The sequence below is a fragment of the Cupressus sempervirens genome, chromosome 2 (genome assembly GCF_028749045.1).
Source record: "Cupressus sempervirens isolate cs-2001-9-10 chromosome 2, ASM2874904v1, whole genome shotgun sequence".
Lineage (NCBI taxonomy): Eukaryota > Viridiplantae > Streptophyta > Pinopsida > Cupressales > Cupressaceae > Cupressus > Cupressus sempervirens.
In genome coordinates this window covers 253,024,522-253,039,878 of record NC_143119.1, presented here as the reverse complement: position 1 = coordinate 253,039,878, position 15,357 = coordinate 253,024,522, and positions in this window count along the sequence as shown.

The window sequence follows — 15,357 nt, the reverse complement described above, 5'->3', positions numbered from 1 at the left end:
GATGGTGTAGGGCCAAAGGAATCATCCCTGACCACTTGATTGTGCTCTACAATGGTAGTCTTCAATTGGTTTAGAAGTGGCTCCTCTTTTTGTTATAAACAAATTTTTTCTACATCTTGTTCATGCTGCCCATGAACCACTTCCTTGGGATCTACTAGTATGGTGTGACTTTCCACCTATTGTTATTTTGGAACATGCTCCTCATATACAGGAGATACTAATTCAATATCTATGGAAGAGTAGATAGCATCTAACTCATCCAAAAGATCATCCTCATCATTGATCTCCTCTATTACAATTGCAAAGACATGCATAGGTTTGGGGGCAACCTTAGGCAGGTTAACATATTCCCCCTCAAGGAAAAAGCTATCCTCAAGGCCCTCTTGTCCATCCTCCACATCATACAGGGTTGTCTGCTACAACAAATGATTCTCTTCTTGCTCAACTAGCAGCATATCCTCATTTTTGGTAAGGGCTCAAAAGCCGTGACTTGTTCCTCAAGGGGAGGAACAAGCTTGTTGTCTTCTTCTTCTTCCTCAAAAAAGGGGGGAAGCTCTTCAAATAAGAGGATTGGCTCCTCTTCCTTTGGCTCAGTAGCCTCCTCATTGTTCTCCTTATCAAACTGCAACTCCTCACATGGAATCTTTGTGGGTTTGGATTCACTCTCCCAAAACTCTATATTTGGACCATCAGGAGTCCATACAACTGGCCCACCTTGAAATAGGGAAATAGTGATGGGTCTAGGGGGTTCATGACTAATCCAACTCTCTCTTTCAAGGGGTGGAGGGGTTACAATAGTAGGCTCTTGTGAGGTATGGGGCTTCTTAAAGCTTGGGATGACATATTTGGGAGAAAGGGGGGCATTTTCTTTATTGGCTTGGAAATGAGCCGGTTGGGGCCTCATTTCCTTCTCTCTTACTACAGTAACTTTCCCTGCAAGATTCTCCTCAAAATGTCTCTATCTCTCCCTCTCTTTCTCGTCTTGTTGGAGATAGGCTTGGTAGGCCATCTCCTCCTATTGTTTCTCAAGCTCATGTTGCCTTACAACCTCATCAAGCCACCTATCAAGGTTTAGTATTTTCTCATGGCCTTCATCCATTTTCATATCCCATGCATCCATCTTCCTTTGGGATTCCAACAACATATATTTAAGTTCTTCAAATAAGGATGTTGGGACTAATGGAGTAGGGGCAAGGGGAGGGTAATAATTTTGAGTAGAAGGAATATAAATAGTTTTGGGTTGAGATTGAAATTGGCAATATTGAGGCTAAGGAATAAATTTTTCACAATATGGAAGGGAGTAGTAGTTATTTCTATGAAATGGATCCATGATTAAGGCTTCGTAAAAGACTACAAACTCATAGAATCTTGAAAATCACAAAGATCAAGGTCGATCTTTACATACCAACATTGTTTCTACTTGAAACTAGTAGACTTGCAATCAAGTCGCCATGGTGTTTGATTAAATGCCTCCAAGGGTTGGTAACACTAAGAATAACACCCAAATTCTTAGTGTATTAGGATCAACTAGCTAACCAATAGACTTATATATTTGAGTCCTCTTTGTCCCACCGGGCATGCCAAAAACTATTGGTATGATTGGTGGAGGTTCTGAAATTGATTTGAATCTTTGATATTAGTCCCATCGGGCATGCCAAAAACTATTGTCACAAAAGCTTGCACCCATGTCCAAAGTTTTTACCTAAGGACAACCTTGTGAAAGATGGAAACAACTTGCAAGCTGTGGGACTTGAACTATGAGGTTGAGCCTTTGTAGAAGGCCAACTTCCTTTACTATCAGGGTGCACCTACCTACTCTTGGAGAGGAAAAGGGAGAAGGAATGCATAGAAGAAAATCTACCTACTCTAACCTAAGGGGGTGATGCACTAAAATAGAGTGTTCAAACCAATCTCTGCCCATACATGCACTATTGAACCATCATAACACCAAAAGATATACACATTTAGACTTTCTTTAATCTAACAATCACATGCAGATCAGAAAACCCAAATAAATGACACAAGGAAAGAGGAAATTCACTTATATACCATTATCGGCCAAAAGAGATATAGTCATGCAAGATTGCAGATATCCACAATACCCCAATGAAAGGAAAATATTTCTTTCACTTTAAATCAATGGTTGAAGGAGATAAGGTAGAATGTCATATAGCTAAGAGGTAAAGGGAATTTACAGTGAAATTGTAGAGCAATATCAAAAAAGTTGAAGAAGAGTCAACCTTAACAAAATCTACAAAAATTTCCTTTATAGTTCAGGCATAACTAAGATATCCTCTAATTGAAATTACTCCACAACCATCGCCATTAATTCTTACATAGACTAATCATGCAGATCTGGGGCAAATCTAACCTTGACATAGACCCAAATTTGATGAAATCCAAAATCTTGCCGAGACAAGGCCCTGTGAAGATAGAAACAATTCCATTAAACCATTCCGACCAAGTAGATGGATAGGATCAGAGGTGGTGGAGTGTTCCCTTCATTTACTAGGCATAACATTCACTCAAGAGTGGTTGGAATCGATCAGAAAGATTGGATTGTGCAAGAAAACCTAATTCCTTCTATTTTTAGACAATGAGTCAGCAAAGTCAGCAAGTCAACTGAAGTCTACAACCAGGATGAGCCACATGGGCCAATGATTTTATTTCATATTCGCACCCCAAAAAAGTCTCCACGTGGTTGACCAACTAACTGAGCCACCTTGAAACTTAACTGTGATGTCACAAAACTCCTAGCCCAACCGTCAATGTCTTAGCTGTAATGTTATCTCCCTGGGCTCACAAGGACACATGTCCCTTAGGCACTTTCCTACATTGTTAAATTACCTGACATCTTCATAATGTAGGAAAGCATCAATCGTTGATCTCCAAAAGATCAATGATTGTGAAAGACATTCATTATACTATATCTACCCACCAAATTTTTTGGGCCCATGAACACTCGATAGCCACCTAAGCAACCTGTCCCCATCTAGACATGTGGTAGCAAGGTGCTTACCTACATTATGAAACATCCTTGCATCTTCATGAAGTGAGTATGCGCCATCCATTAGTCCTACTAAGATCGAAGGTGGATAGAGAATCTACAGCTACTGATGACTTGTGTCAGTACCTAACCAACAAGATGTCCTCTGTATGCCACCTTGATTGCCAGCCCTTTCTTCTTTCTATGGCTCATAGAGAACCTATGCCTCACTAATCCATGCATCATGTCGGTGCTTGCCCGCATTGTCAAAAGGTCTGAAAAAACATAGAATGTGGGAAAGCATCTGCTAATCAAAATGCCAGCTCACCCAGTCACTTCCAACTTGTAGCTTACAAAAGGAAACAAACCCACTTGCCACATGGTGCAATGACACTTGGCTGCATTTTTTAGAAGGTTTGCACTTTGATAAAGTGGGAAAGCACTCATTGTAGATTTGTGCAATTTCTAATGGCGAGGAAAGTTGCAAGGACCAAAAAGAAAACATAGAAAAAAAAGGAAATACCATAAAGTTTTATATTTATTTATTTTGTATTTCCATGGTATTTAAATATTATAAAAGTGGAAGTGGCCATTGGGTAGGCATGCATTCGAATTCAAATTTTTGGTAGGAGGCAAAAATAGGTAACAGTTACCTAGTCTGGCTTCCACTCCCACCATGCAGGGAAGATAATGAATGATCCACATACAACAATAATCCTAAGGAAGGAATACCTACTAGCCAAACTACCTCAAAGGTAGCACATATTACTTAAGAAGATAAAATAGTCCAAAAGAAAGAACACTCAATCCAATTCCAACACCACATAACAAAACATTATACATATACCAAGAATAGATAAAATCACCAAAATAATAAGATAAAGTCAATGAAAGATATCCACCTCAAGTCAAGAACCACATGACAAAAATACAATATCCATAAACCACCAATCACCATCAATGAAAGTAAATAACCACATTAAATACATCCAAAAATAAGTACACCATTAGAGGTACAAACAAAATCTACAGAGGAGACTCGGGCTACATACTAGGGAGTGTCATCATATGGTCAAACTACTTGAGTTACTCTGGACTAATCTATCAATAGACCCCAGACCCTCAAGTGTTGAGTTACCTTGGACTGGTTGCTCTGAACCCCAGACCCTTAACGTGACACATGTGAAACCAAAAAACCCTCTCAAGAAGATGAGGCAAACCAGTCAGACTGTCATCCCATTCCCATCCTTAGTCTATACAAACACTAAAGGCATGGATGGGGAAAATATCTCTAACTTATCTTTTTATTGTGTTTCCCAAAATATTGATTACTATATTATCACTTATTACATAACTTACAATAGGTTACCCTGGCATTGACCTCTTTGGGTCCCAAACCCCTATTATAAGCCACTCCCAATGATATGTACCTAGACAACCTCTCCTAAGCACATAAAACATAGTTGTGTCCCATACCACAACACCCATAATGATCAAACTCAGTTCCTTCGTAGGCAGCCCAATAACAAGTTGGTTCTCCCAACCCATGTAAACAAAAAAGCACCACATAACAAATCTCATAAATATAACTTTCAAATTTAAAAACACTAGCTCATTATAATATCCAACATAGATATACATCATAAAAGAAATCACAAAGACAACATCTAGTGTATGTCTTAGTTGGCCATCTAAACAACTCCTAGAAAAACCATCATAATAAAATACAAAATCACCCTAGAAATGATTAGCACATAAAAAAAAAACACCCAAAAAGAAAATATAAAAAACCATAGGTTTCATTCATACAATTTAATTCATTTATTGATTTTTTTTCACCAAATCATTTTGGCCATAAGATTGTGTAAACAAAAATAGCCTAACCCTTTAATATTATTAATGTTCATTATAATTTTAATTCATTTTAGTCAAGATAAATTATTATTTAAATTATATAAATTTCTAACAAATAAATTTATAAATAAGATCCATTTAGAAATCATAATTTAACTTACTCAATTTACAAAATTCTATGTAAGTTATCATAAATTAACTATAGATTAAATAAACTATATTTAATATAAAAAAAATATCAATTAAATCAACTTTAAAATAATTATATAAAAGTCAATTTTTTAAAAAAAATAGTCAATTTAAGCAAATCAAAATATAAACTAATTAACTGGGTATGTGCAGGATCATGGTGTACCAAACTATGGCCTTAAGTGGCAGTGAAAAATCAGAAAATCAGGGTTATGTCAACTTGACACATAATTTTAAAGTTGTTATGGACTTTATATCAAAAATGTTGTAAGAAAATAATCTGTAAGAAATTGAATGTAGTTTCTAAACTACTAGGCCTTATCAGGAGAAAAAAATAATTGATTGGTCAAAAGGTTGAATTTTAATGCAGTACTACAAAAATTTCAAGGCAAAAATAAAAAGTAGGTGTATGTCTGACCACCTTAATCAAAATCAAATGATAATATTTTTTTAATATAATTATAGATATGAAAAGTAGACTCATGCTCGGATGTGACGCATATTTTTCGGTATTTTTATTCCAAATAAATAATTAAATATGAATTTTTTACCAAAACTTTTTCGGAAAAAAAAAAGTCCCGTGTCTGACCACCTTAATTAATAGAAAATTTTACCAAATTTAATTTTATTTTATTTTTTCTTATACTAGGCGAAGCATAGAATGTGACGCGACTTTTAGATTTAAAAAATGTTATACCGTTTGAAAATTATAGCTGTTTTTCAATCAGTATGTCAATCAGCACTTTACAATAATCTTCATTGATAATTAACTAATAAATAGTTATCGATCTCAGAATTTGACAGAAATTATATTGATGGAATCTTCAGAGCGATATTACAAAACCCTTTTCATTTCATTCAATTTCAATCAAAATAATATTGTCAAACGACTACTCGAAGTCTGAGTATCACTAAAACCCTCTTCAAACACATCTTTTGGGTTGACTGGGTAGGCTTGGTAAATACCAAGCCTAATCGGATATCGGATTTCAAATTGGATATCTGATATGGCTAGGTGAATTTTGGTGAAAATTTTGAAATCCCAACCCATTTTGGAGGGAAAACCGGATTTAAGACTTATAGCTTACGATTTATAAATTATTTTTGTTATATTACTATGTAAATATATATATATATATATATATATATATAATAATGTAATGTAAAGATATAACATATAATATATTAATATATAATAATATATTATGTTATTCTCATTATAATCTATAAATATAATTTTTATTAGTATTTTTACTAAATATAATAACATAATATATATATATTATATATATAAGTATGTTATTAATATATATATAATAACGTAATATTTTTATTAAATATAATAACCTTATATATATATATATATATATATATGTTATTAATATATATATAATAACGTAATATTTTTATTAAATATAATAAAGTTATATGTGTGTGTGTGTGTGTGTGTGTGTTATTAATATATATAATAACGTAATATATATTATAACATAATATTTTATAGCTTATAATTTATAAAAAAAAAAATTCTATATTACTATGTAAATATGTATTATAATATATTATATATATATAATAACATAATGTAAAGATATAACATATAATATATTATGTTATTCTCATTATAATCTATAAATATAATTTATATTATTATTATTTTTACTAAAGATAATAACGTAATATATATATATATAAGTATGTTATTAATATATATATAATAACGTAATATTTTTATTAAATATAATAACCATATATATATAGATATATAGATATATAGATATATATGTGTGTGTGTGTGTGTGTTATTAATATATATTATTATATTAATATGTATGTTATTAATATATATGTATATTATTAATATATTTGAGTCAAAGGGGGTCATAGGTTGACCTATGACACCCTTTGACCCATTACATAACAACATATGTCCCTAGGGGTCCTATGAACCCTAGTGACATATTAGAATCGTTCTTATGGGTCGAAGGAGGTCATAGGTTCACCTATGAACCCTTTCGACGCATTATATTATGACATATGTTCAACCTATGACTCATTCAACCCATTAAATGATGACATATGTCCCTAGGGGTCTAGGACCCATAGGGACATATTAGAATCGTTCTTATGGGTCAAAGGGGGTCATAGGTTGACCTATGACCCCCTTCAACCCATTAAATGATGATAGGGACATATTAGAATCGTCCATATAGGTCAAAGGGTGTCATAGGTTGACCTATGACCCCCTTTGACCCATTACATGACGACATATGTCCCTAGGGGTCCTAGCACCCCTAGGGACATATTAGAATCATTCAATTGGGTTGAAGGGGCTCATAGGTTGACTTATGATCCCCTTCGACCCATTACATAATGACATATGTCCCTAGAGGTCCTAGGACCCCTAGGGACATATTAGAATCATTCTTATGGGTCGAAGGGGGTCATAGGTTGACCTATGACCCCCTTCGACACATTACATGTTTACATATGTCCCTAGGGGTCTTGGGACCCCTAGGGACATATTAGAATCGTTCATATGGGTCAAAGGGGGTCATAGGTTGACCTATGACACCCTTCGACCCATTACATGAAGACATTTGTCCCTAGGGTTCCTAAGACCCCTAGGGACATATTAGAATCGTTCATATGGGTCAAAAGAGGTCATAGGGTGACCTAGGACCCCCTTTGACCCATTAAACGATGACATATATCCCTAGGGGTTCTAGGACCCGTAGAGACATATTAGAATTATTCATATGGATCAAAGGACATCATAAGTTGACCTATGAACCCCTTCGACCCATTAAATGATGACATATGTCTCTATGGTTCCTAGGACCCATATGGGGTATATTAGAATTGTTCATATGGATCAAAGGGAGTCATAGGATGACCTATGACCCCTTTCGACCCATTAAATGATGACATATGTCCCTAAGGGTCCTAAGACACCTAGAGACATATTATAATTGTTCATATGGGTCAAAGGAGGTCATAGGTTGACCTATGACCCCCTTTGACTCATTATATGACAACATATGTCTTGAAGACCCCTAGGGACATATGAGAATAATTTTTATAGGTCAAAGGGGGTCATAGGTTGACCTATGACCCCATTCGACACATTACATGACGACATATGTCCCTAGGGGTCCTAGGTCCCCTAGGGACATATTAGAATCGTTCATATGGGTCGAAGGGGGTCATAGGTTGACCAATGATCTCCTTCAACCCATTAAATGATGACATATGTCCCTAGGGGTCCTAGGACCACTAGGGACATATTGAAATTCTTCATATGGGTCAAAAGGGGTCATAGATTGACCTATGACCCCTTTTGACCCATTACATAATGACATATGTCCCTATGACCCCTAGAGACATATGAGAATCGTTCTTATGGGTCAAAGGGGATCATAGGTTGACCTATGACCCCCTTCAATGCATTACATGATGACATATGTCCCTAGGGGTCCTAAGACCCCTAAGAAAATATTAGAATCGTTCTTATGGGTCAAAGGTGGTCATAGGGTGATCTATGACACCCTTCAACCCATTACATGATGACATATGTCTCTAGGGGTGCTAGGACCTTTAGAGACATATTAGAATCATTTTTATGGGTCAAACAGGGTCATAGGTCAACCTATGACCCCCTTTGACCTATTACATGATGACATATGTCCCTATGGGTCATAAAAAACCTAGGGACATATTAGAATTGTTCATATGGGACAAAGGGGGTCAACCTATGACCCCCTTTGACCCATTACATGATGACATATGTTCCTAGGGCTCCTAGGACCCCTAGGGACATATTAGAATACTTCTTATGGATCAAAGGGGGTCATAAGTTGACCTATGACCCCCTTCGACAAATTACATAATGACATATGTCCAAAAGGGTCATAGGAACCCTAGGGACATATTAGAATCATTCTTATGGGTTAAAGGGAGTCATGGCTTGATCTATGACCCCCTTTGACCCTTTACATGATGACATATGTCCCTAGGGGTCCTAGGACCCCTAAGAAAATATTAGAATTGTTCTTATGGGTCAAAGGGGGTCATAGGGTAACCTATGAAACCCTTCAACCCATTACATGATGACATATGTCCCTAGGGGTCCTAAGACCCCTAGGGACATATTAGAATCATTCTTATGGGTCAAATGGGGTCATAGGTCAACCTATGACCCCCTTTGACCTATTACATGATGACATATGTCCCTACGGGTCAAAAGACACCTAGGGACATATTAGAATTGTTCATATGGGTAAAAGGGGGTCATAGGTTGACTTATGACCCCATTTGACCCATTAAATGATGACATATATCACTAGGACTCCTAAGACCCCTAGGGACATATTAGAATTGTTCATATGAGTCGAAGGGGGTCATAGGTTCACCTATGATCCCCTTCGACCCATTAAATGACAACATTTGTCCCTAGGGGTCCTATGACCCCTAAGGACATATGAGAATCGTTCTTATGGGACAAAGGGGGTCATAGGTCATTACATGATGACATATGTCCCTAGGGGTCCTAAGACCCCTAAGGAAATATTAAAATTATTCTTATGGGTCAAAGGTGGTCATAGGTTGACCTATGACCAGCTTCGACCCATTACATGATGACATATGTCCCTAAGGGTCCTCGGAACCCTAGGGACATATTAGAATCATTCTTAGAGGTCTAAGGGGGTCTTAGGTTGACCTATGACCCCCTTTGACCCATTACATGATGACATATGTCCCTAGGAGTCATACGACCCCTTAGGGACATATTAGAATGCTTCTTATGGGTCAAAGAGGGTGATCGGTTGACCTATGACCCCCTTCGACGTATTACGTGAAGAAAGATGTCCAAAGGGGTCCTAGGACCCTTAGAGACATATTAGAATCATTCTTATGGGTCAAAGGGGATCATAGGTTGACATATGATCCCCTTCGAACCATTAAATGATGACATATGAGACATATTAGAATCATTCATATGGGTCAAAGGGCATTATAGGTTGACCTATGAACCCCTTCGACCCATTACATGATGACATATGTCCCTAAGGGTCCTAGCACCCCTAGGGACATATTAGAATCATTCATATGAGTCGAAGGGGGTCATAGGTTGACTTATAATCCCCTTCGGCCCATTACATAATGACATATGTCCCTAGAGGTCCTAGGACCCCTAGGGACATATTAGAATCATTCTTACAGGTCAAAGGTGGTCATAGGTTGACCTATGACCCGCTTCGACACATTACATGATGAAATATGTCCCTAGGGGTCCTCGAAACCCTAGGGACATATTAGAATTGTTCTTATGGGTCAAAAGGGGTCATAGGTTGACAATTGACCCACTTTGACACATTACATGATGACATATGTCCCTAGGGGTCCTAGGACCCCTAAGAACATGTAAGAGTGCATCATATGGATCAAAAGGTGTCATAGGTTTACCTATGATGCCCTTCAACCCATTAAATGATGACATATGTACATAGGAGTCCCAGGACACCTAGGGACACATTGCAATCATTCTTATGGGTCAAAGGCGGTCATAGGTTGACCTATGATCCCCTTCGACCCATTAAATGATAACATATGTTCCTAGGGGTCCTAAGACCCCCAAGGACATATTAGAATCGTTCTTATGGGTCAACAGGGGTCATAGGTTGACCTATGACCCCCTTCGACCAATTACAAGACCACATATGTCCCTAGGGGTCCTAGGACCCCTAGGGACATATTAGAATCGTTCTTATGGGTCAAAGGGGCTCATAGGGTGACCTATGACTCCCTTAAACCCATTAGATGATGACATATGTCCTTATCGGTCAAAGGGGGTCATAAGTTGACTTATGACCCTCTTCGACACATTACATGACGACATATGTCCCTAGGGGTCCTAGGACACCTAGGGACATATTAGAATTCTTCATATGGGTCAAAGGGTGTCATAGGTTGACCTATGACCTCCTTCGACCCCTTAAATGATGACATATATAGCAAGGGGTCCTAGGACCCCTAGGGACGTATTAGAATCGTTCATATGGGTCAAAGGGGGTCATAGGGTGACCTATCGCCCCCTTCGACCAATTACCTGACGACATATGTCCCTAGGGTTCCTAGGACCCCTAGGGACATATAAGAATCGTTCTTATGGGTCTAAGGGGGTCATAGGTTGACCTATGACTCACTTCGATCCATTACATGATGACATATATCCCTAAGGGGTCCTAGGAACCCTAAGGACATATTAGAATCATTGTTATGGGTCAAAGGGGCCCATAGGGGTACCTATGATCCCGTTCAACATATTAAATGATGACATATGTTCTTAAGGGTCCTAGGACCCCTAGGTAGATATTAGAATCATTTTTATGGGTCGAAAAGGGTCATAAATCAACCTATGAGCTATTTTGACCCATACGAACGATTCTAATATGTCCCTAGGGATCGTAGGACCCCTAGGGACATATGTCATCATGTAATGGGTCGAAGGGGGTCATAGGTCAAACTATGACCCCATTTGACCCATATGAACAATTCTAATATGTCCCTAGGGGTCCTAGGACACCTAGGGACTTATGTCATCATGTAATCTGTCGAAGGGGGTCATAGGGGTCATAGTTCAACCTATGATGCCCTTGAACTCATAAGAATGATTCTAATATGTCTCTATGGGTCCTAGGACCGCTAGGGACATATGTCGTCATTTAAAGGGTCAAAGGGGGTCATAGGACAATGTATGACCCCCTTTGACCCATAAGAATGATTCTAATATGTCCCTAGGGGTCCTGGGACCACTAGGTACATATGTCATCATTTAATGGGTCAAAAGGGGTCATAGGTCAACCTATGACCCCCTTTGACCCATATGAAGCATTCTAATATGTTCGTAGGGGTCCTAGGATCCCTAAGGACATATGTCGTCATGTAATGGTTCGAAAGGGGTCATAGGTCACCCTATGACCCCCTTTGACCCATAAGAACAATTCTAATATGTCCCTAGGGGTCCTAGGACCCCTAGGGACATATCTTGTCGTTTAATGGGTAAAAGGGGGTCATAGATCATCATATGACCCCGTTTGACCCATATGAAGCATTCTAATATGTCTCAAAGGGTCTTAGGACCCCTAGGGACATATGTCATCATGTAATGTGTCGAAGGTGGTCATAGGTCAACCTATGACCCCCTTTGACCCATAAGAATGATTCTAATATGTCCCTAGGGGTCCTAGGACCCCTAGGGATATATGTCATCATTTAATGGGTCGAAGGGGGTCATAGGTCAACCTATGACACCCTTTGACCCATATGAAGCATTCTAATATGTCCCTAGGTGTCTTAGGACCCCTAGGGACATATGTCATCATTTAATGGGTTGATGGGGGTCATAGACCACCCTATGACCCGCTTTGACCCATAAGAACGATTCTAATATCTCCTTCGGGGTCCTAGGACCCCTAAGGACATATGTCGTCATGTAATTGGTCGAAGGGGGTCATAGGTCAACCTATGACCCCTTTTGACCCATAAGAATGATTCTAATATGTCCCTAGGGGTCATCATTTAATGGGTCGGAGGGGGTCATAGGTCAACCTATGACTCCCTTTGACCCATATGAAGCATTCTAATATGTTCGTAGGGGTCCTAGGATCCCTAAGGACATATGTCATCATGTAATGGTTCGAGGGGGGTCATAGGTCACCCTATGACCCCCTTTGACCCATAAGAACAATTTTAATATGTCCCTAGGGGTCCTAGGACCCCTAGGGACATATCTTGTCATTTAATGGGTAAAAGGGGGTCATAGGTCATCACATGACCCCATTTGACCCATATGAAGCATTCTAATATGTCCCTAAGGGTCTTAGCACCCCTAGGGACATATGTCATCATGTAACATGTCGAAGGTGGTCATAGGTCAACCTATGACTCCCTTTGACCCATATGAACGATTCTAATATGTCCCTAGGGGTCCTAAGACCCCTAAGAACATATGTCAACATTTAATGGGTCGAAGGGGGTCATAGGTCAACCTATGACCCCCTTTGATCCATATGAACGATTCTAATATGTCCCTACGGGTCCTAGGACCCCTAGGGACATATGTCGTCATATAATGGGTCGAAGGGGGTCATAGGTCAACCTATGACCCCCTTAGAACCATATGAAATATTCTAATATGTCCCTAGGGGTCCTAGGACCCGTAGGGACTATGTCATCATGTAATGGGTCGTGAACAATTCTAAGACGTTCCTAGGGGTCCTAGGATCCCTAGGAAAATATGTCATCATGTAATTGGTCAAAGGGGATCATAGGTCAACCTATGACCCCCTTTGACTCATAAGAATGATTCTAATATGTCCCTAGGGCTCCTAGGACCCCTAGGGACATATGCCATAATTTAATGGTTCGAAGGGGGTCATAGGTCAACCTATGACCCCCTTTGACCCATATGAACGAATCTAATATGTTCCTAGGGGACCCCTAGGGACATATGTCATCATGTAATATGTCGAAGGGGGTTAGAGGTTAACTTGTGACCTCCTTTGAGCCATAAAAATGATTCTAATATGTCCCTAGGGGTCCTAGGACTCCTAGGGAGATATGTCATCATTTGATGGGTTGAAGAGGGTCATATGTCAACCTACGACCCACTTTGACCCATATGAAGTATTCTAATATGTCCCTAGGGGTCCTAGGACCCCTATGGACATATGTCGTCAGGTAATGGGTCGAAGGGGGTCATAGGTCACCCTATGACTCCCTTTGATCGATTAGAAGGATTCTAATATGTAATCGGTCAAAGGGGGTTATAGGTCAACCTATATCCCCCTTTGACCCATAAGAATGATTGTAATATGTCCTTAGGGGTCCTAGCACCCCTAGGGACAAATGTCATCATTTAATGGGTTGAAAGGGGTCATAGGTCCCGTTGATCCATAAGAATAGTTCTAATATGTCCCTAGGGGTCCTAGGATCGGTAGGGACATATGTTGTCATTTAATGGGTCAAAGGGGGTCATTGGTAAACCTATGACCTCCTTTGACCCATATGAACGATTCTAATATGTTCCGAGGGATCCTAGGACCCCTAGGGACATATGTCATCATGTAATGGGTCGAACAGGGTCATAGGTCAATCTATGACCCCCTTTAACCCATATGAATGATTCTAATATGTCCCTAAGGATCCTAGGACCCCTGGGGACATATGTCGTCATGTAATGGGTTGAAGATTCTAATATGTTCCTAGGGGTCCTAGGACCCCTAGGGATATATGTTGTCATTTAATGGGTCGAAGGGCGTCATAGGTCAACCTATGACCCCCTTTGACCCATATGAAACATTCTAATATGTCCCTAGGGGTCCTAAGACCCCTAGGGACATATGTCATCATGTAATGGGTCAGAGGGGGTTAGAGGTCAACCTATGACCCCCTGTGACCCATAAGAATGATTGTAATATGTCCCTAGGGGTCCTAGGACCCCTAGCTATATATGTCATCATTTAATGGGTCAAGGGGGTCATAGGTTAACCTATGACACCGTTAGACCCAAATGAAGCATTCTAATATGTCCCTAGGTGTCCTAGGACCCCTAGGGACATATGTCATCATGTAATGTGTCGAAGAGGGTCATATATCAACGTATTACCCCCTTTGACCCATAAGAACGATTCTAATATGTCCTTAGGGGTCCTAGGACCCTTAGGGACATATGTCGTCATCTAATGGGTCGAAGGGGGTCATAGGTCACCCTATGAGCCCCTTTGACCCATAAGAATGATTCTAATATGTCCCTAGGGGTCCTAGGACCCCTACAAACATATGTCATCATTTAATGGGTCAAAGGGGGTTATAGGTCAACCTATGACCCCCTTTGACCCATAAGAATGATTGTAATATGTGCTTAGGGGTCCTAGCACCCTTAGGGACAAATGTCATCATTTAATGGGTTGAAGGGGGTCATAGGTTCCGTTGATCCATAAGAACAGTTCTAATATGTCCCTAGGGGTGCTAGGATCGGTAGGGACATATGTTGTCATTTAATGGGTCAAAGGGGGTCATTGGTAAACCTATGACCTCCTTTGACCCATATGAATGATTCTAATATGTCCCGAGGGATCCTAGGACCCCTAGGGACATATGTCATCATGTAATGGGTCGAACAGGGTCATAGGTCAATCTATGACCCCCTTTAACCCATATGAATGATTCTAATATGTCCCTAAGGATCCTAGGACCCCTAGGGACATATGTCGTCATGTAATGGGTTGAAGATTCTAATATATCCCTAGGGGTCCTAGGACCCC